Raw genomic sequence first — 23,783 nt, 5'->3', positions numbered from 1 at the left:
TTAACTCCGGATGCCAAATAGCTTGTTGGTAGAATTTTAATTTATTCGCAGGTTACGGAATTCCAATGAGTAGTAGTACAGGTATATTGGTTATCCTTTGTGCTAATCTAGTTTTGAAGCTCTGTCGCAGACTATAGTTACTTATAATTCATAAGAAAAGTAAGTGGGTATATCAAAACTTTCTTTAAAGACATTTGAATACGACCAAACTTATAGGAAAATAATAGAAGTACACATTAAACTATATTACACGTAAGCACTCGCAAAAGCGTGTATTACTTCAACCAGAATCCTCCTCCTAATCAACGCAAAACACACACAAGTTTCCCGGCAAAAGTTTAGCATACACACTTTACACACACATATGTAAAGCCATCACGGCACCATCTTTAGATTCGCATTAATTAAAATACGGCATTTCAAAGGGATTATTTGGTAACACTCGGTAACATTTGGTAATGCTTGGTAACACGCGGTTACGGTTACGGTAACATGTAGCGCAGAGTACGCGTCTACGCGGAGCGGGACACCCGAGGCGACTGATGTTACTATAGCACCCGCCAGCTACGGCGTAGCTGCTACGTATGTGTTGTAAACGCATTACAACCTTTTATGACGGAACGTTGGTGTAAATAAACAATGTTTTGCAGTCGGCTCCTATTATTTGGTAACACGTGCGAGGTAACATTATTACATTGTTCTTTACCTAGAAACATGTTAAGCACCTGTTATGCTATTGAATTTGTAAGCGATATAAAGGGCTGTCTTTTAGAATTAGGTTGAAAGCTTTTATTTTCTTGGTATGTGCTTTTGATGCGGCACTCATTCTTAATGATTTTCATGAGCTAACTACCACTTGGATCTTGTGATCCATTTCAAAAATCCTTGGTGGTGGAATTTTGTATTGCTAGAGTCCAATTCATGTAGCGTCGTCTACCAATAGTGCGCCTTCCTACGCTCAATTAAGTGACCTAACTGTCTATCGGTCCTGGAAACTGTGTCCCGGCCCATTTGTCACTTCACAACTCTTTGAGTTCAGGCGATATAACGGGTTCTTTTGCTGATATTCTGACTTCTGCTTACACGTATTAGTTCTAAATTTTTTTCTAACCTTTCTTGTGACGTAAACAATATTTTACTTAATTTTAATTAAGTTAATAAAAAATAGTTAAGCTAAATAAGAATTTAGTTAGTACAATTGTTAAGAAAAAATAAAAACATACTGACACAAAGAAAATTTATTTTTTGTCTCTTCGTTGTGTACAATGTAACGTCCGTGTTATTTTGTAAATGACAGTTGATTCTGCGCAGTTGGCAGCGACCCTGCTTTCTGAGTCCAAGGCCGTGGGTTTGATTCCCACAACTGGAAAATATTTTTGTGCTGAACATGAATATTTTTTCAGTGTCTGGGTGTTGATTATAAGTATCTACGTATCTTCTTCATCTTTAGGTGCCTCTCCAACTTTTGAAGGTCGGTTATCATCGTTTTTATACTTCGCCTTTTCTCTCGCGAGGCTAAACGTCTATTCATGTATATTATATTCATAAAAATACTAATCAGCTATCTGAGTACCCATAACACAAGCTACGCTTACTTTGGGGCTAGATGGCGATGTGTGTCGTAGTATATTTATATTATATTTTTGTCCAGGAAGACTTCTGGCTAAGCGCAGCGTAGTGGGAACCGAGCCTAAGCGAGCCCATTTAAATTGGTCGAGACGTTCTAAGCCTTCACTAACGATTACTAATGATGTCTAATAAAGGTCATCAACCTATCCCAAGGTGGGATTACGTTACCTTAAACCCCGCATCATTGATCTTGGTTCATGACAAATTGCCGGTAAATTACCTGGTACTGTAATATAATGTGTGCTGGTGTGACTTTGATTACATATACCAGCTACTGTCAGTTATACTGAAATTACACCTACTGTGAATAGGCGAAATTAGGGAACATACGGTACTATGTAGATATGGACCTATCAACTATATGAGTTATTAAAATGTTAGTCTTAAAATGTATGTTTAAAATTAAAATATACATTTTATTTTTCGTCATTTGACGATAAACTAATCTATGAGATGGCGAATCGGATATAAATTTCAATAATGTTCATATATATTTTAAGACTACTAGTTCGGTTTATTTAATTCCGCATAAATAATCAAAAACAGACGAACATGATTTTTAATTTTTATTTAACCATACAATAAGTCTAGAGAAATAATATTTCGAGACACGTTCGTATACGATTGGTACTACTATACGTTTTTTTTTTAGGATTTTAAGCCATAAGCCCTTTTTTCATCATCATCATCATCATGTCAACCAATCGACGTCCACTGCTGGACATAGGTATTTTGTAGGGAGTTCCACAATTCACGGTCCTGGGCCGTTTGCGTCCAGCGGCTCCCAGCGACTCGCCTGATGTCATCCGTCCTCCTCGTTGGGGGCCGACCTACGCTGCGTTTACCGGTGCGGGGTCGCCATTTCAGTATCTTAAGACCCCAACATCCATCGGTTCTCCGAACTATGTGCCCTGTCCATTGCCACTTCAGCTTCGCGACTCGCTGAGCTATGTCGGTATCTCTAGTTCTTCTACGGATCTCCTCATTTCTGATTTGATCACGTAGAGATACTCCGAGCTCCTATGCTAGCCCTTTATTATTGTTGTAAAAATCTTTCGACCCTTTAAATCTCTCTCTCTGCTGAAGAGCGTGACATGACCAAAACCATTACCGATTTCAGAACCTTGCAAACTAAAACGACCTAAAATTCTATCAAATTGCACTCAGTGTACTTCTCCATTTTCACGATAAATGTAGGAAATTAATAGGTTCTATATAAAAGGGAATCGTATGCAAAGAATATCTTTACCTACTTAGTAACTTTTATATTATACTTGGCACCGACTTAAAAACGTCGTAGAAAATATTTAGTACTTGCTTTTTATTTTTATATTCGTTATATTATTAGTAGATAAGATAAAGTAAAAGGTTACTGTACCACTTTAGTAAATTTTAATAAACAGATACTTTTCGTTGTTACTAATATTGGATAAGTGAATATTGTGTGCGTACGTTGTTCAGTAAATACTATTTTTGGTCCATTGGTCTATCTAAGAGTCGAGAGTTTTTACGGTTAATTTAATCCTAAAATATTTATTGCATTTAGCTTTACCTGCGTGGAATTTAGGTCAAGGTCTATGAAGGTTTCTAGTTTACGAAATTTGATAGGCTTAGGTCAATAGCTTCTTCTAAAAAGCAGTTGTTTCCAGAACTGAAGGGAACTGATAAGCCCGGAGTTAGGAAATTGGTGGTGACTCCTGTTCTTTGGAGAGTTTATCCTCCTCTTTCCTTAGTTATGCTATGACCTAACTAGCACAATGGATAGCGCTGTGGTCTTATAAGTGGGAGGTCCTGGGATCGATCCCCGGCATGGCAGTTTTCAATTTTTATCTGATCTGTTCTGGTGAGAGGCTAAGGTTAGTTACCCCTCACCGACAAAGACGAGCTGCCAGGATATTTCGCGTTCTGGTTTGACGCTGGTATTGGGTTTAATAAAACTGCCCTACCTATAACAGGTTAGCAGTGGCGTGCACGGGGTATTCAACTAGGGTATGCATAAAGCAGATACATAGCATGAAATGAAAAAAATCCCCTTCAATACGAGCTAAATATAATAATTTGGGTATGCAGTGCTTTTGTGCATGTATAACGTGCACGCATCTGCAGGTTAGCCCATTACCATCTTCGACTGTTTTATCACATAACTGACTTCGACTGTATATAAAAAAAATATCACTAATGTGTGATAATAGTCGCCCGCCAATCCGCATTGCTACAGCGTAGTGTCCACAGTGCCTGCGCCCAGCTGTGGGATATTGGGACGTCGTAAGCCCACATTTCACGCTAATAGTATTACCTTAGATTGAATTCCGTCCAAAGTATCTAATCTTAGTGTTCAAACAAGTTCGATAACTCTCGAGTTGAGTTATGAAATTCCAACATGGAGGTACTTCGGCTAGATGGATATTGCCTCAAAGGCGTCCTTATGTGCGCTTCGAGACTGCGAGAGTGAATCAATAGGTACCGATTGAGTTCTACACGACTGTTAGTGCATTAATTTACGGCTGATATATTTTACTAGCGGTCCGTCGCGTCTTCGTCCGCGTATGAGTAAACCTTAAAAGATAGACATATGCTGTCTTAGATTTTTTTTTTTAACTTTTGAAGAGGAATGATTTTTGCATACATTATTTTATCGAAAAATTAACCGTTTACGTAGCGCATGCAGCGGAAGCTCTTAAAAGGGGAAAAAACCGTTTTTGAAAAATTCGCATTGGTGCTATGCTCCTATTTGTCTACGCGTTAGGATATATAGCTTATAGCCTTCCTCGATAAGTGGGCTATCCAACACTGAAAGAGTTTTTCAAATCGGAATAGTAATTCCTGAGGTTATCGCGATCAAGTAAACAAACAAAAAACCTCTTGAGCTTTATATATTAGTATAAGATGGATGCCATGTGGTGACGGTAGTTTAGTATACAGTTGTACTCTTCTTCCCGTGGGCGTCGTAGAAGGCAACTAAGGGAGCATAAAGGAGAACGGGCATCTTCTGTGCCACTACTACCATCTACTGCGACAACCACCCTGTCTGCCTAGCGTGGCGTGGTGATTATACGGTGCGTGCCGGGAATCGAACTCGGTGACCCAGAAAGGGAGGCCGAAGCTCTAACCACTGGGCTTTCACCACGTTTAAACCCATAGAAAATATTTATATTATTATTTTTTTATAATTTTTTTAACTTTTCTTTTTCTAAAATACATACCACATCCCCGTGTTTACACTAAGCAAAGTAGAAGTTTTTACCTGAAAACAAAAAAAAATACACGTGAAAGATCTATAATTTTGGTTTAGTCAAATTTTAATATAATATTATAAATTAAAACTTAAGTACCATCTGTGATTAAACTTTTTGATTAATATAACTATGCTGGAAATAAAACCAGTATAGAACCTACGAGTATGTCTTCTTAACCTTTAATGTGGTAGGTATATCTTTTAGTTCTAAATGCTTCATTTAAACTAATTAAAAAAAAAAAGCGAAAATAGCGCATTGGGCAGCAGCTCGACTTCACTTTCGGGGGGCCGAGTTTGAATTCTAGAACGCACCTCTAAGTGTCTCCTTCTTTATAACTTCTAAGTTACGTGCGTTTTACGTAATTAAAATATCACTTGCTTCAACGGCGAAGAAAAACATCATGCGGAAACCTGCATGCCAGAGTTCTACATAATGTTCTCAAAGTTATGTGAAGTCCACCAATCAGCAACATGCCCGCGTGGTGGACTCAAAAAATTCAAAATTCATTTATTTCAAGTAGGCCTAATACAAGCACTTTTGAAACGTCAAGTCTGTCCGTGTGTAGTGACTCTACCACCGGTTCGGAAGGCAGATTCTACCGAGAAGAAGCCGGCAAGAAACTCAGCAGTTGCTCTTTTCCAACATCAAAAATTTACATTTTATATTTTAACATTCATTTTTCTATCTTGTGAGAGATGAAAGCGGAGCCGGATGCTTTCAAGCAACCTTGTCATTAAGAAACTCATCAATTGTATAATAACCTCGCTGTAATAAATGTGTTTTAACACATTCTTTAAACTTATGGATTGGTAGGTCCAAAATTACCTTAGGAATCATATTATAAAAGCGTATACTCAATCCCACAAATGACTTCTGCACCTTTCGCAGACGATATGCAGATGTCACTAATTTATGACCATTTCTTGTAAGTCGACTGTTTATATCCACTTTTTGTTTATAAAGACTAATATGTTGTCTTACAAATACTATATTGTTATAAATGTATTGTGAGGCTACCGTAAGTATACCAATTTCTTTAAATTTTTCACGGAGGGATTCACGTGATTTAAGTTTATATATTGACCGTACAGCTCTTTTCTGCAATATGAATATAGTTTCAATATCAGCAGCTTTGCCCCATAATAAGATCCCGTAAGACATCACACTATGAAAGTACGCGAAGTAAACAAGTCTTGCTGTTTCTACGTCAGTAATCTGTCTAATTTTCCTGACGGCGTAGGCAGCCGAGCTTAGTTTACCTACTAGTGTATCTATATGGGTACCCCACTGAAGCTTACAATCCAAGGTCATGCCCAGAAAAACTGTGGAATCTTCCATTTTTAGTGATTCTCCATTTATTATTATATTTTTATTAACTTTCTTTACATTTGGTAAAATAAATTCCACACACTTAGTTTTTTTTGCATTTAAAAGTAAATTATTGACAGTAAACCAGTGCGACACATGCGACATAGCACGGCTTACATCGTCAGAGTTGTCTCTACCTCTATCAGTTTTAAAAATTAGAGATGTATCATCAGCAAACAGTACAATGTCACAGGTTTCACTGACATGGTGTGGTAGATCATTTATATACACCAAAAATAGAAAGGGACCCAAGATTGAACCCTGTGGGACACCCATTGACGTAGCCGACCCCTGCGACTTAATGTCTTTTATGCAAACCCTTTGGGTTCTGTCACTGAGATAAGAGGCAACCAAATTTAGTGCAACGTTTTTGATACCATAATGGGCTAGTTTAAGAAGCAAGGTTTTATGATCGACACAATCGAATGCTTTGGATAGATCACAAAAAACACCAATGGCATTCTGCGAACGTTCCCAGGCATCGTACACATGTTTTAAAAGTTTAGCGCCTGCATCCGTGGTGCTACGACCTTTAGTAAAACCGTACTGCTCCGGATGTAGTAAGTTATTTACATTGAAGTGATTCAAAAGTTGATTTAATATAATTTTTTCAAAGACCTTACTAAGAGCTGGTAAGATTGAAATGGGTCTGTAATTGTTAATGTCGTTTTTATTGCCAGATTTAAATAGAGGTATAAGTTTACTATGTTTCATTAAATTTGGAAAAGTACCTCTATCAACACATTCATTAAAAAGTATGGCTAAGTAAGGGGCAATAACGTCTATAATGTTAGATATTACCATTACAGACATACCCCATAAATCACCGGTTTTTTTCTGTTTCAACAACTTAAAATTCTTTATTATATCATATGCAGATATATGTTTAAAATTAAATAAAACGTTGCACTCATTAACGTTGTTCCTCAATAAACTCTGAGCTGCAGTAGGTGTAGAATTAAGTGAATCAGTCAACAAAATAGGAACACTCTGAAAAAAGTTTTCAAAGGTACTTGCAACCTCACTGTCAGCGGTAACTTTATTATCATTAATAATTAATTCAAAGTTTACGTTGCGAGATTTAGCTTTCCCAGTTTCATTATTAACAATTTTCCAGGTTGTTTGTACTTTGTTATCCGATTTTATGATTTGATCCTTAAAGTATAGCGACTTAGCAAGAAAGCAAACGTTCTTTAACGTTTTAGAGTACATTTTTACGTGTTGTAGGAAAGCTGGAGTATGGTTATATTGTTTTTCACCATAGAGCTCATACAAATTATCTCTACTTTTGTATATGCCAATAGTTGCCCAATCGCTAAACTTTATTTTTTTATTGAAATCTATATGTTTGAAATTGAATATTTTGTTAAATTCATTTTCTATAATATTAAAGAGCGTACCATAAATGCTGTCAGGATGACCGTTCTTAAAGACAAGGGCAGGAATTTTGGATGATATTTCACCTTTGAATCGCGTCAATTTGCTCTTAGTTATCGGCCTACACTTGACGATATGTTTATCTTTGTTTATATTATTCAAAACAGTAATTTGTTGGCCACGATGATCTGATCTTAAGTTGGTTATTATCGATTTACCTAAGATATCACAGTTGAGAAAAATATTATCTAAACACGATGCTGAGGTTGCTGTGATTCTAGTAGGTTCACTAAAAGCATAATTTAAATTAAAACATTTAAATAAGTTTAGCAACCTAGTCGTAGTTGCATTACTAAGTAAAATATCAACATTAAAATCCCCGCATACTATTGCTTTTTTTGTGGATACAGACAATCGCTTAAGCACATCTTCCATTACATCCTCAAAAAGGCTAAAATCACCTGAGGGGGGACGATATACACACACTATTATAAATCGCTCCAGCTCCACACAAGATAGTTCTACAGTGCGTTCAACAGAAAGACTAACTATGTCTTTTCGCTCCTTACAAGTTATATTATTGTGTACAAAAATTAAGGACCCACCATGAATTGCAGTCCTTCTGAAGAACACACTTGACATTTTGAAATTCCTTAAGATAACTGCTGGATGTGCACCAGTGAGCCAATGCTCAGTAATACACAGAATGTGTATATTGAGTTTTTCCACAAACAGTTCTATTTCAATTTCTTTGCCGGTTAAGCTCTGTATATTTTGATGTACAATGTTCGTGGACTGCGGCTTTAACCCCTTCTTATTGTGGGACCGTGCTCTGTAGTGGGCCGGTAATAGATTACTGTGATGATGATGAGGATGGTACAATTAATTATTTCCGTAATACCGCTAGAGTCCGACCTGTCTCGAAAATAACGATTTAACCTGACGGATTCTAAGATAAATGTCCTAGCCAGATCTTAAAATGTATCACTTCGTGATGGTAAAGATGATATGTGGCGTCAACATAATATAATATTTAAAGATATCTATAATAATAACATTTATTAATACGTTATTTATTTTAAAACAAAACACATTGTGTCTATAAGTATGTGTGCGTATATTTATATATAAATTTATATGTACGTGAGTGTGTGTTTAATTGCTTACTAATAATAAATACGGGATAAATATTTCGTAATTTTTATTATTTATTATGTTTCACAGCACGGGTTTAGTTGTTGGGATTATCGATTTGATTTGCTTATTGACGCCTGATGTAAGAGGTCCATGCATCTAGGTATAAGAACATATTAATGAATTAATTACGCTATGAACTTGAGAAATTCAATCGGCATTCCACTACGTACGGGGCGAATATTGTAGAGCACTTATGAGTCCTCCTTTGACTCAATATCTATGACGCTGGAGATAGGTATTGAAATCTCATAACCTGTCTTGCAGTCAGTGGGTAGTTTCGCGTTATGAAAACAAAATTTCTCGTAATCCTTACTCATATTATAATTACGTAAGTGTGGTTGTTTGGCCTTGCTTCACGCCCTAACTTAGCAACCAATTAACTGTTTTTTTTTTCATATAGATAGTTTAAAGAACGGAGATTTACATATGATACTATTAATACTAATCACAGAAAAACCAAATTCCCTACAGGATACGAAGCTCTTCTCACGATGAGAAGGGGTAAGGGCGGAGTCCATCATGCTGTCCCAGGACTTCACACGCCTTGGAGAACATTTATGAAAGCTCTCAGGTTTACTCACGATGTTTTCCTTCACCGTCGAAGCAAGTGATATTTTAATTTGCTTATAACGCACATAACATAGAAAAGAGAAAAGTTAGACGGGAAGTGCGTACTGGGATTCGAAGATCCCAAACTCCGTGCTGGTACTAAGAATTTATTTATAGAAACACATAATTATGTTATTCACTGGCCCAACCTTGGACTCGAGTCCAGGATCTCGTGATCAGTAGTCGAACATGCTCATCACTCACATACACACACTTCGCTATTATTTATTTATTATCGCTATTACTTTGTCTGCAACATGCCACCCTTTGTCCATTTAAGGCAAAGGCGTTAACATACGTTGGCGTAGTAACACCGGCAACCACGCCCTGCATTCCGGAACACAGCTAAGTGGCAGATAAATAAGCATGGTGGAAATTGCCACACCTACAACGGACGGTTCAGACCAACCAAGTACGGAGACAGGCCCAGGAAAAGGAAGAAAGAAAAAGCATAGCGATCGTTCTTTCCCGGACGATCTCTGTCTCAAAACCTCTACTACTACTTAAATTATAATTATTACATAATACAGTACCATCAATTATCGAAGATGTAATATTAAATTGAAGGCCATTTGAAGGTAAGCTTTAGTACGATTTTCCCCTTTCTCTTTATCTTTGCTATTACAATTTATTAACAATAGGCATTGTTCTGTACTATAAGTCTATACTCAATACTATATTACAATAGCTCTAAAATAAATATTAAATAATAACTACATTATCCCTTCATACAATTAATCTGGTAATTGAAATGTCTTAGCTTTCTCTCGTACTTTCCGTCAGTACAGATACGTCTAACTTTCTAAACTCATGAAGGTTCCCGTGTAGAGTCCGGATCCCAAATGGCTATTTTCAAATCAGATTTTCTAACGCCATTTCCGAAAGAGAATAATAAACTGAAATTTAGGTAACATAACATTACGCGTGATCAAATAAGAAATTAGGAGACCCGTAAAAGAACTAGAGTTACTCGTTGAGCTATATCGCGCTCAGCGAGTCGTGTAGCTGAAGTGGGCGGAGCGGGGAGGCACATAGCTCGGAGTATCGATAGACGTTGGGGTCCTAAGAAGCTGGAATGGCGACCCCGCACCGGTAAACGCAGCGTGGGTCGGCCCCCAACGAGATGGACAGACGACATCAAGTAAGTCGCTGGGAGCCGCTGGAAACAAGCGGCACAGAACCGTTGATTTTGGAACTCCGAACAAAAGACCATTTTTGTAAATCGGTTAGTGCTGTAATATCTGGAAAAAAACATTACCCCTTCTTTCCTTGGCATTCGGGTAAAAATAACAATAAATACCTTCGCCGCTATCAAAGTGTCGTTTAAAATGTACGCTGTTGATAAAAAAAAACTATCTTGGGTAATTTAAGTACTTAGCGAACAGTAGTTCACAACTGCACCCATTAGCATTTCTGTAGTATTTATTTTTGCAGCGAATTGCAGCCCAGTCGCAGATGTCGCAACCTCGGCGATACTTTTTCACGCTAATTGCCACGGCCTGCGAAAACCATACATATAGGTTTGGTGGGCGGCCAACCATTGTCCGTTTGCCAACATCGTTTTACACTCGAAACAACTCTTATAACAATCGCGTAAAGGATATTCTCGTATGTCGGAGCTGTAATAAAGTTACCAGTTACTCTTATACCGTCAGAATGGTTCATACAGTCATGTAAAATAACGGTATTAATTAAATTAATGGACTGAGTGCTGGGAACCGCAGCAGATGCGTTTTCCACGCCACCATACTTTGGGAATAATTCGATATATGGCGAGGCGGCAAAAGCCTGTTTTTAGTAAAATTCCATGAGCGAAATCCTCGATTTCGACGCATCATATTTTTACACTAAACCATATTAATTTAAATGCATATTTCTATGTGATATTGGATATTGTTTCAGGATAGATATACCTAACTGTTTCGCCAATAATATTATCAAACTATCCACGTCTTTTGCTGAACAAAGTTCTTTTATAGGTCTCTTAATTTCCAAGGCCGCTTTGTCTACTATGACTCTTTTAATGTCGGTTGTAGGTGGCGTGTAGTTGAAGTCTATGGCCTGTATACATGATATCGACAAGGCAACACAGACTGTTAATATTTAAAAAACTTCTTAATAAGTACCTATTCATTAATTATCAAAGAAATTCCCGTTAAAAACAATCAATTTTTGGTAACCGTCTGGTACTCCCATTTTGTAAAACGAAGTTCTTCAGTAATTCTTTCACCTTTAAAGCAATTATGTTCTGGAACAATCTGTTTGCTGAAATCCGTGGAAGTAGTTCCCTTCCGATATTTAAGAGTCGTCTAAAGGACTACTACCTCTCTTTGAGTGATGGAATTGAAAGTAGATTCTTTACATTCTTTTTTTTTAAACTGTGTGTTAAAATTTTATGTTTGTTATATATTTATATATATTATGTATATTTTATATTTATATATTACGTATATTTATTTAAATTATGTATGTATTTGTATCTTTACATTTTGGTATTTATGTATATCTATCAAAACTCTTGGCACTATCCTGTTTTTTTGCTGTAAGTCCTATCTACAAAGGTTGCCTGTAAGAGATTGCTTGCAGTAATAAGGCCGCGTTTGCATGTCTACATTGTGTACTGTATACTCCTTACTGTTTCTTTTCCTGTATGTTATACGTGCAATAGTGTTTCTTCTTCTTCTTCTTCTTCAATTTAATAATATGCCTGGTACATAGTATGTATATTCATCAAAAGTTTAATCATATATTTTTCCAACCTCTCTGGTGCAGCGGTGAGCACTGTTGTTTTAATTTGGAGGTACTGTTATGAATCCTGCATGCCTTAGAGTTCTCTATAATGTTCTCAAAGTCGTGTAGAGTCCGCACTGGGACAACGCGGTGGAAACCTTCTCATTGTGGGAGACCTGTGCTTTGTAATATGCCGGTAATAGGTTTATATGACGATGTCAAGCTGGCAAAGGCAAAGACGAACAACCGTCATGAGATTGAATGACACGGAATGGGCACCAAAAGATTGCGTTCAGTAACCCTTAGTACCGGTTCTACAACTAGACATCGATGAGCGATGGTGTTCGTGAGCTGAACCTTATTGTAAGTTTAAAATTCGACAACATTTAAAGTCATCAGGATCTTCGATATTATAGCGACATTAAAATTGAGTAAGCCATGGACTGCAATGTCGCATGGTGCTTGTGCTTTCTAAGACGGTTTTTTTAACGATCTCACTATAGCAACGTTTTAAATCAATGGGCTTACTTGTTAGCGGTATGGCAATTCTATTAAACCATCGTACGCGACATCGTACTAAAAGGATAAATTCGTCGCTCTGGCCTACCGACAAAGACGTCCCAAACGTTTTTTCTGTAGGCCAGAGAAGGTTCATTAGTAGACCTTTTTTCTAAAGCTCGAGTTCTAAGATCACTAGTTCAAGGAAGTAAGGAAGCAAAAAAGAGCTTTTGTACTTTACTACCAACGGTTTTAACGAAACTGTCAACGTTGTCGAGACGTGCAGATTTCGTACTCAGGACTGGTACGGTAAGTGAAATTTGCGGCTACATTGTATCCAATTACTTAACTACTGTAGTATCGCCCACGACGCTATTATTCAATAAAACATCCATTTTAAAATTTCAACTTTATTAACTGTCACTACACACAACAATTTGAACTTTATAACTTCTCTTATAAAGTTATATTTTAAACGTCAATAATGTGGTATTAAGATCTATGTATGCTTGTATCAATTACATCCTACGGCAACGATAAGTGACTGAGACCTTGAGCGAAACACAAGTTTGTTTTGCGCTTAGATAAACATTATTGCAAAAGCGAAAGCTTGCTTCTTAGTCGTTACGTTGACCTAAAGTTGACTATTTATATCGAAACCCGTGGTGTGGCCTGAGTAAAGCAAAAACATCACATAGGCCTTTTAGGACCCGAAGGCTAAGCCTGTGTGGTCCGCCTGACCGTTTGGCCGCTTGAAGAACAAATAAATAAATAAATTTAAAAAGTTAGAAAATTAATTTAAAATAATACGGATTGTCCTCATGTAAGAAACGTGTGGTTTATTATATTATAATTAAGTAATCTATTAGCGTTACAATAATTATTTTGGCTATGTTTTTAACTGAATACTAAAATATAGTCAAATCTAGATTATAAATCTTAACTGTGACAGTCAAAAAGTTTAAGAGCTTAGAACATCAGATATCTATATATATATAAAATAAAGTTGTGTTAGTTACACCATTTATAACTCAAGAACGGCTGGACCAATTTTTATGTTATTTGATTTTTTGGATTTCTCTTAGACCGGAATAGGATAATAAGTATTAAAATATAACATTCATTAAAAAAATGATCCGCGGTACGAAGTTCGCCGGGACAGCCAGTAATTAATAAGTGCAACTACAAAATAGACAGAGTAGCTATCGATCAGAAGTAGTAATAGTAGTAGAGATATAGATCAGTTCGAAATTAGGATATTTACAGCAAGATATATGTAAAATTAAAAACACCATTTTATTGAAGGTGAAACCACTTGAATAAGAATTAAATTACTGCACAGGTTACAGTCGCTATAAGAGGGCATAAGTATATTAATTTCGGCATCGGTGGATTGAGCGCCGTAGGTTAGTCGTAAAGCGCTCAGGCCGCGATTGCCAGAGAATTGCGAAAATCCTGTCGGTTCAGAATTTTTGAAGTGAAACATCTTTAGGCGCGTCTAGGGAGTAACTCAGATTTTTTTCTGACGGAAGTAACGCCTACGTCAGACGTCTGTGTAGTTCCGTAATTTCGTTTCGGATTGGTCGTAAGTATATGACATAAACTCCACGTTTCTCGACTTATACGCCTAGTGGCAAATAGGATTATTTTTTCAATATTTTGAAACGGATCAATTGTGAATAGCAAAGTTAATAAAAAATCAAAATTAAAAAAAAAAAAAAAATGAAAATCTCTAAATATACTTGTTTATTTTCTGACGATTGCGGCATTCTATAATATTCAATGACTTGTCATTGAATATTATATTGACATGTGCTGATCTACCTTCAATTTTCTACTCAAAATTATTCTATTTAACAAATGAAAATATTTATAAAATATGAAAGTGATCTTAATGAATTTTAAATAAAATATTTAATGAAATGACGGAGTCCCAGGAACATTTTACTCTTTCATCAATAAATAGTAATAAAACTTTTACTGCAAACGCGCGTAAAGGTGTGTGTAACCTTTTATATATGAATTTTAAAATTAATAAGTTAAATGACTGCATCAATATACAGTGTGCAGAAAGACTTTTTAATTTATTAAAAAAATAAATAAGCTTTATTTTGCTAACTGAATGCATACATTTTTTTAACTGTGTAGTTTTGTCAGTAATATTGTATGGTAGCATAGTAATACACATAGATCGTTTAGTACTCACTTCCCCGTAGTTGGCTAAAACGAGCTGTCTTATTAATATCAATAAAAATATAGATGAAAGAAAACACGCTTTACGAATTTATTTTCAGAATTTAACAAAATCGTTCGTTAATTTAAATTATTTTATAAAATAAAGTTACCGACCTCCGCTTATTAGGGACTCCCGAAAACCCGTGAAACCTGTCTCCAGGCAACGGCACGCCCCGGGAAATTTTCTAATTTCACCCTTTTGCCATGGATTACTGAGTAACCAACGTAAAACGACCCGTACCACTGGCGGCGACGAAAAAGATGTTAAGGTTTAAATTACCTGCTAATGAGAGGCCATGTTGGTTATACCTGCTAATGGCGCTGTATTAATCTATTGTTGTATTATAAATAGAGCGCTAATAGCCCAGTGGTTAATACTTCAGTCCTCCTGAAAAGCGGACAGAGTTGGATTCATGGCACTTACCTCAAACTTGGTCAAAACCATGAGTAATTAAAGCTATTTTTTTTTCTTTCATGGTGAAGGAATACATCGTGGGGAAACCTGCATGAGAGTTCTTCATGATGTCCTCACAGATGTGTGAAGTCCACCAATCCGCACTTGACCAGCGTGGTGGACTACGGCCTGGAGACCCGTGCTATAGGGCACGAGTCTCCTTTCGCAATGAGCACTTTGTTTGGAAAAGTTAGAGCCCTTACATTTAATATCCATAATGAGGGAAGTTTAAATAAATATGTATTGCGCCATTTTGAGGCGGCGGCCATCTTTTACCAATTTACATTAAACATAGATCACAACATAGATCACCCTCGTCGATTGGGAGCTACGATGCTGCACACACACACACACACACACACACGCACATACATACACACACACATACATACACGCACACAAACTTCAACAATATAAAAATAATATCTACTAATTCAAGCCTACAGGTAATATGAAAGGCGAACGTATAAGGGTCGTGTATTCTTATGCTCTTAGCGAGTTATCTCACACGAACATGTGCTAAATGGTCTAAGTTTAAATTTACTACAGCTGTATAAAGTAATTTCTGCTGTAAAGAGTTTGAGCTCTGAACGCCTTCCGTATGAAATTCTATTATGAAATTTTCCTTCCGTGCAAGTAAAACTTGGTATTTTAATGATTACAAGTTAATTCTGGCTAGATTATTTATTTTCTGTATGAGTACGCCAAAAACATAGTTAATTAAGCAGTTTAGATGTTAGAGATATAAAAAAGTATTTATTTAAAACCTTCCATTTTTTATAGTAATAACTTACGGAGCAAGAATGGCAATGGCTAGCGTAAATTATTACCTGGTGAAAAGCTACTTGAACTTACAACTTATCATTTAAAAAACAAAAACAGGGAGTTCTCAAACAATCTTCCAATCCGCTTCCATTTTACATCAGAAGGTAGATTATAGCTTATACTATTCCTTGTATACACTTATGAGATAATATTTGTGTAGAAATTAAGGCAAATCTAAATCATGACCAATTAGGTATACATGGTTAAAAATATATTAAAATATCTATTTTATTTTAATAAAAATGTAGAAAAAAAACATAAAAAAAATAAAAAGCAAAAAGTTCCTAGCAGAGCGTGGTTTCGATCCACGGACCTCTGGGTTATGGGCCCAGCACGCTTCCACTGCGCCACTCTGCTCTATGCGGAATGTTCGAAATAGCGCAATTTATTCTTGCGCCGCCTTTAACACGCAATAAACACGTCACGGATGATGATTGATGACTAATAGTAATCAGACGTACCGGAAGTACGCTAGTCAAGCTAAATATTGTTATAAAATCATTAGTTCTAATAAACATTTGTCTATATTATTAATATTAACAAAAAATTTGGAAAATCCAAAAGTGCACGCCTCATAATCTCATTTTTTTCACAATAAAATTGAATTTTTTTTAACTGAAACTTTCAATGCTCATTACAATTTTTTTTTTTCATATTAATTATTATTTATTTTTTGTAAACAAGACACGGGAATGTCATAATGATTGCACATTGAAAGTTACAATTAATATTAGCTAGAATAATTACATGGAAATTTAACGACAGTGAATTGAACGCTCATATTAACTAAGAAATTATGTCGTGTGTTACTTTAGATAATTAAAAAAAAAATATTCCGATTCCGAGATTCCGAGATCATTTTTTCGACCAATTTTGATGCCACATACACCCGTCCATACACGGACGTCCAGAAAAGATTATGTTTAATGTTATTATTTACTATGTTAAACAAAAAAATTGTTATTGAAATGTATTTTATGTGCCTGACAAATTATTTGACTTGATATTAGTGTACTCAAATTAACCTGTAAGTGCAATATAAATAACAAAAAATCAATTTCAGTTTCGAGAAAACTGTTTTTTTTTAAATGTCGAGAGTAGAGCACAACCTCAACGCTTATGAGGCGTGCAATAATTAAGATTTCTCAAAAAATTGTGAAATGAATCTGTTCAGTTCAAATGTCAAATTCAAATTCAAAATTTCTTTATTCATGTAGGCCTATCACAGGCACTTTCGTGAAGCGTTCATACATATATGTTTACATAATTGTAAGGGGATGATGATAAGTTCGTTAGCCAACTTAAACCTAAAGCTACGAGGGTTCCAAACGCGCCCTGGTCTAAGAAGAGCCCACAACAAACTTAGCCGGGTAATTTATTTTGGTTATTACCATCTCACAGTAAATTTATATAAGCTATGAAGCTAGAGCAAGTCACACCAGCTTTTTTATCGTTTAAGTAATCCTTAATATTAGGAAATCCTTAATATTAGTTCATTTGCTTGCGCAGTAATTTCAGTTATTTGAAAGGCTATTTAAAGCGATTGCTTTAACTCGATTCTTTAGTTAATGTGAATGCTAATGTGAGTGCTACCGCCAGACAAAGACAGTAGTATTGTGAAGCTGAGGGTCGAAATGTTGTCAAGGGGCTTATCTCAGGAACAGTCAGTAAATTTAGTAATTGTTTTCAATACCGCTTTAGTTAGACTGTAATCTGTAATCTCACCTGGTTGTAAGTCAAAGACAGACGGACAAATCACGAAACATATTTATCTCGGTTTGACGCGATCAAAAAGTTACTTATATCTATACGGTTTCCAAATTTTGAATAGAAGCGCAACTTTTTAGGAGACCTGGCAATTTCTTGGTACAAAATTTCGGTTCCTCGCGATTTTTAAAAACCAAAACCGACGCAGTCGAAGTCTCGGGCTACAGCTAGTGTTTAATAATATCTTCAAGCTTATGCTGAGAAACAAACGATAGCATGGTAGTAGGTAAATATTTATCTGTATTCAATGAAGTGATTAAATATTAACATTTAAAGCTTTTTCATATACCTCAGAATACACCCTTGTCTAGGATATATTTACAATGTATTAAATATATATTATATATATATATATATAAATATATATATATATATATACTACGATAATACAAACATCGGAATCAATCCCCAAAGAAAGGAATACACATAAATACTTATAATATACAGATAAACACCCAAGACACTGAAAAACATGAATGTTCATCACACACACATTTTTCCAGTTGTGGGAATCAAACCTACGGCCTTGGACTCAGAAAGCAGGGCCGTTGCACACTGCTCCAGTCGGCCGTCATAACAGTTATGATTGCGTGTCATAGGTCTACGGCGAAAACCAACAAAAGCCTCCGACATAAGCATAGGTAAATGTTACCCCACACACGCTCCCCATTAGTCCGGGGTAACATTAAAATTTCGTGTAATAGGAGATAAATCTCCGCGCCATTACCCCGGGTAGGACAGGTGCTGTTATTTTTACCCCGGAACTTGGGCGGCCACTTTAATTTTGGATACGTTATGGTGATACATTTTGACGGCCGCTTGGCGCAGTGGGCTACGACCGTCCTTCCTGAGTCAAAGGCCGTGGGGTCCGATTCCCACAACTGGATTTTTATTTTGTGTGATGAACATGAATGTTATTCAGTGACTGGGTGCATATTTGTATATTATGAGTATTTGTCTACCACCTCATAATAAGTGAAAAATAATCGCCTATGACTAGAGTCTCCAGGAACAGGTCCGAAGTTCTTTCGCCGTTCTGTCACAAGAATTTCTTCTACAGCTAAAATTACCAATATATCTTGATATTTTATCCAATAAATCTACCAATTTTCGTGTATGTTACTTGAAAAATACTCCCATAAATAAAGGAAGTTTACAAACTAAAATGCCATTTGGTGGCATGAAATTAAAAAAAAAATCAGGTATGAGTATATGAAAGGCTTGCCGACGTAATAATGAATATATGTAAAAGAGTCACCCTGAATAAATAAGTTTATTTCTAAGTGTTTCGCTTGAAAAAAATACGTCAATCTTTTTACTAATAGTCACCAGTGAACTGAGGCAGTCCTTCATCTTTGCTGAGCTAAACATGGGAATCAACCATTTTACAACGAGCTATCCCGCTCGGTTTTCCCTGGAAAATTATATTGGCAATAGAGTTCTTAGCATTCTGGTTACCCTGGCCAGTGGTTCGGAAACTCGCGATAGCGGCTGAACTGTAGATCACTTTCAGATGACTTTTCTTAATATTAATTTCTGTGGACCGATGTAAATTTCTGCATTTATGGCGGTTGGCTAAATTATAATGTTGTCATCATAAATAAGTTTATTTCATAACAATGGTTTCCGATTTCTAAATCGCTGGTTTTGACGACCTCCTTTGCACAGTGGTAAGCTCTGTTATCTTGTAAGTGGTAGAAGGGTCGATCCCCGGCGGAGGAAAATATCGACTTTAATTTTTTTTTATTTTTCTGCACTTTGACCGTGGCTAGTTAGCGCTGTGCTGACACAAACGTGCCGCCAAGTGGTTATAACTACACACAACCAGTGGCGTGCAATTCATACATGCACAAAAGCTCAGCCTACCCTAAAATTTTGTATAACTAAAAGTCCTTGGTATTTATAGCCAAGAGTTTTTCCATTTTATGGCATCCTCCTTCTTTATGCATACCCTCCAAACAACCGGTTTAATATAACTCTTACACGTCTATCATATTGTTAACCCCGTAATGTGCGACTGCATCATCACTTATTACCAAGTGAGATTGCAGTCAAAGTCTAACTCGTAGTGTAATAAAAATGCTTTGCAATTTAGTAAGTAATTTTTTTTCGTTCAAATCGCAACTTTTGTCAACTCAAGTTATAACAGATTTTTATAAAGCTTTAAGATTCGTTACTGTGAAATAAGGTGGTCACGAGCGAGACAGGCGGAATGACAAGACTGTGATCCTACAGGATTCCATGTTTCAAATTTCGAGAAAGGGGTTCCTTTTTTTTTTGCCGTGGTGGAAAAGCTTTATTGCTACCTACGACCCTTGGGCAGGACATAGGTTATGTGGGACTCCCCTCTAAAGGGGTATATACCCAAACTAAAAACCACCACGGCATGTCCCTCTTGCCGCCCGGGGAACACGTTGTATACATCCCGGACGTCTACTACTCGTACTTCATGTGCAATTACTTATCGTCAGTGGCGTGCACTTCATACATGCGCAAAAGCACTGCATACCCTAAAATTGATATATCTCGTAGAGCAGGAGGATTTTTGCCGTTTTATGCAATTTTCCTGCTGTATGCATACCCTGGTAAGAAAACAAGTGCACGCCACTGGTTATCGTTTACGCTCCGTCAACATTCGGACAAAAAAATTGATTTCTCATTACAAATATTTAGAAAACGAAAACTTTATGTTATAATGCGTACCTACCTACTATATTCGCTTGAGCACATCTAAGGATGTTTCGTGCTGCACGCTAAGGCTAACATAAAGTTCAGTGCAAGCGATTCTCGCTCTTAAAGCACAGGGGGATTGTTTTAAATGCTTATGAGGTTTTTTTAGCTTCGTCTTATCTTCCAGGATATTAGGTTTCTTTGTTACGGCTATTACGAGGTATACTATGCAGAAGCCGCCATTTTAATTTAAAAGTTAATTGCAATCTGCATTGTTCATTAAGATTAGAACAAGCAAACCATGTTAAAAAAGGTTTTTTTAAATGCACCCTCTGCGATACATTTTTAAGGTAAAATAGTTAGATTGTATTGTTGTAAAAACAACAAAGTGCTGCAGTTGTGTTGACAAAATTGCTCATTCTTAATTTCATCATGGAAACAGTTGGGTACTCCATTAGTTTGGTAACACTTTTTCTTATTCTACTACAAGTTTGCCCTTGATTGCAATCACACCTGTAACGGGCTTATCTGTTAGGGATATTGCAGTTATATTAAACTCATACCCGTAATCAGTTTCAGCATCGTACCGGAACGCTAACCAGCTTGGCTACACGTCCTTGTCAGGAGAGGTGTAGCTAGCCACTGCCCAAGCCCACCAGATACAAACTCGTTTTTGGAAACGAATGTTGATGTTTGAGATGAGTAAAAATTACGGTGATAGGCCAAAAGGGATAGGAATAGTCTAGTGATCAGATGGCCTCCGTTTCGGTGGGACCGTGTTCGTTTCCCGGCACACATCTTTAATTTTTCAGAGTTATGTGAGTCATTATACTTAATGCTTAAGACACACTTGCTTAAACGGTGAAGGAAACCATTGTTAGGAAACCTGCATGCCTCGGAGTTTTTCCAGTTGTTGTTTTCCAGTCCCACAAACACATTTTTCCAGTTGTGGGAATCGAACCCACAGCCTTGGACTCAGAAAGCAGGGTGACTGCCCACTTCTGCCCGTTCTTAAATTACACTTGCTTCAACTGCGAAGTAATGTCAAAAGCAAATAAATTTAATCTGATTCTGAGTGCCCAGCAGTTCTCCATAATGTTCTCAAAGGCGTGTGAAGTCTTCCAGTCGCTCTTCCAAAGCTCTTCTCATTTTGACCCTTAGCCCCATAATAGTGGGTCAATATTGGATTTATTTAATTTTATACCTTTGAAAATTTATCACATATATTCAAACAATTTTCATTTTTTAGAGTAAATAATATTTAATTTAGAGGAGGGAAAAGTTAGCGGTGCTCATATCAAACTCGGAATACCCACTACGCTATCATCTGATTATGGAGGCTTGCGCAATCAGCTAGATAGACGGATTAATAGGATGCTAAGTTCCTAAATGCTGGCTGGTGTTGATAAGAAATTATCCAATACCTAAAAATCTTTGGTCCGAAGCGAGAATCGATCCGCCGACATTCCAACCCCTAGACCAACGAGGCAGGAAACAATTTATCTTTGTATGTGTGAAATTCCCTAAAAGCCTTCATATCCCGCCCGTCTGTTGGATAACCGGAAAGATTAAATTTACATAACTCTCAATTAAACTCGGATTTAAAACGGTCACGGCACGTGCACGAAATAGGAATAAAAGCGCACCTACCTATTTATTTTGAATTTTTGACTAACGGCAGCTGTGTCAAAGGGTTAAATATTTTTTAACGCAAATTGAGCAGATCTGCGTGAGCAATTTTATATTTTTACAAAACGTTTTATGTCTGAAAATTTTGAGCATGAAGACCGCAAACCCTCAAAAAGATTTTTTTATCGTATTGTGTGGAGCTGATTAACCCTCATGATTTTACACAGCGTAACGGGTTGTTGGTGAGTCTCGGAATGAGGCTCTGCCAGGCAGAGTTTGAACAATAGGGGTAGAAGAACCGAGGGGATCGTCGGCCTGAGCGCGCCTCATGTGAGGCCGATTCTCGGCTCAGGCGACGATTGGTGTGACGGGGTTTCGGGCGATAATTTATAGTCCGCACGCCTCAAAGGCCCACGACTAGATGACGTCAGAAGTCGACGTCTTCGCCGGCGAAGACGAGGTCTAAAGAATTCATCATACAATACAGCCTTCTCACTAAATAACATTGTTAATTCGACACACTTTTGACAACCTTCGTGGCACAGTGATGAGCGCTTTGGTCTTATAAACGGGAGTTCGCGGGATCGATCCCCGGGCGGGTAAATTCGAGAATTTATAGTTTCCGAATTTAACGTAACTCTTTAGCTACCTACCATCAGCACAGGCAGCATAAAAAATTATCATCCGGCTAAATCCACTGACAAGTGATACAATATACTTGTCCACCTTCAAAGTACGGTAACAGGGAAATGGATATGCTAGCAACTGTTTAATACACGTAAGAATTTGGAAATTAGTTCCAACCGTGCGCGCATGCTTTGAGAGTGTCCAGATATAAAAGTGTGTGAAGATAACCATTTCGTCCTTTCCCCGTGTAGGAAATGTCACCCCTAAACTTCCTCTGACTCCCTTGATGTTGTCTGTCCTGCGTCCACCTCAGGGGGTACCAACACTGTACTTTTCAGTGCGGGGTCCACCTGCAGCAATCTGGGATCTCAACGTCTATTGATCCCACCCATTGCAACTTTAGTTTCGCAGCTTATTTAGGTATGTCGGTAACTCTGGTTCTTATACGGATGTCCCCATTTCTGGAAAATACTCCGAACGAATACCTAACTTGGAATTTTTGTACCGCATTGGGAATAGAACATTCGACAAACGGTAATTTGGAGCTAAATACTAAACCAACAAAGCAGTTATACCTGTATTCAATAAACCTAAGCATCGCCTTAATCGACTGCCTAATGATTTAGGTGAAGTCTTTAAAAAAAAAACTCTTAGGTGACAACTATTTGTAAACAGTTGATGTATGCCTAGGAATCTTCTTAGATTAGGCGTTACTTATTTAGGCATTACCTTTTTCGTCGTTAGTGAAAACGGGCATTAGTTATTCAAATATAATAATACTAGCGGACCCCAGCGCCATCTGTCGGGCTGATTTGTGAATCTAAACCATCCAGGGTGCCACCCAAACGCATACCGAAAAATTCATTCAAATCGGTCCGGCCGTTTAGGAGGAGTTCACTGGCATACACACGCACACAAGAAATATATATATA

General features: G+C 37.0%; 1 protein-coding gene and 1 non-coding gene across 2 annotated transcripts in view; both read right to left on the bottom strand.

The window, feature by feature from the left end:
- Positions 1-23,783, bottom strand: part of LOC120631417 (uncharacterized protein CG43867) — a 471,170-nt gene that overhangs the window by 185,565 nt on the left and 261,822 nt on the right. The window lies entirely within an intron of this gene.
- Trnam-cau lies at positions 16,444-16,515 on the bottom strand. Its single transcript has one exon. It is a non-coding gene; the product is annotated as a tRNA-Met (tRNA).

This window comes from Pararge aegeria, chromosome 18, assembly GCF_905163445.1.
Source record: "Pararge aegeria chromosome 18, ilParAegt1.1, whole genome shotgun sequence".
Lineage (NCBI taxonomy): Eukaryota > Metazoa > Arthropoda > Insecta > Lepidoptera > Nymphalidae > Pararge > Pararge aegeria.
Note: the sequence above shows the minus strand (reverse complement) of the source record. Positions and strands in the feature narration are given on the sequence as shown.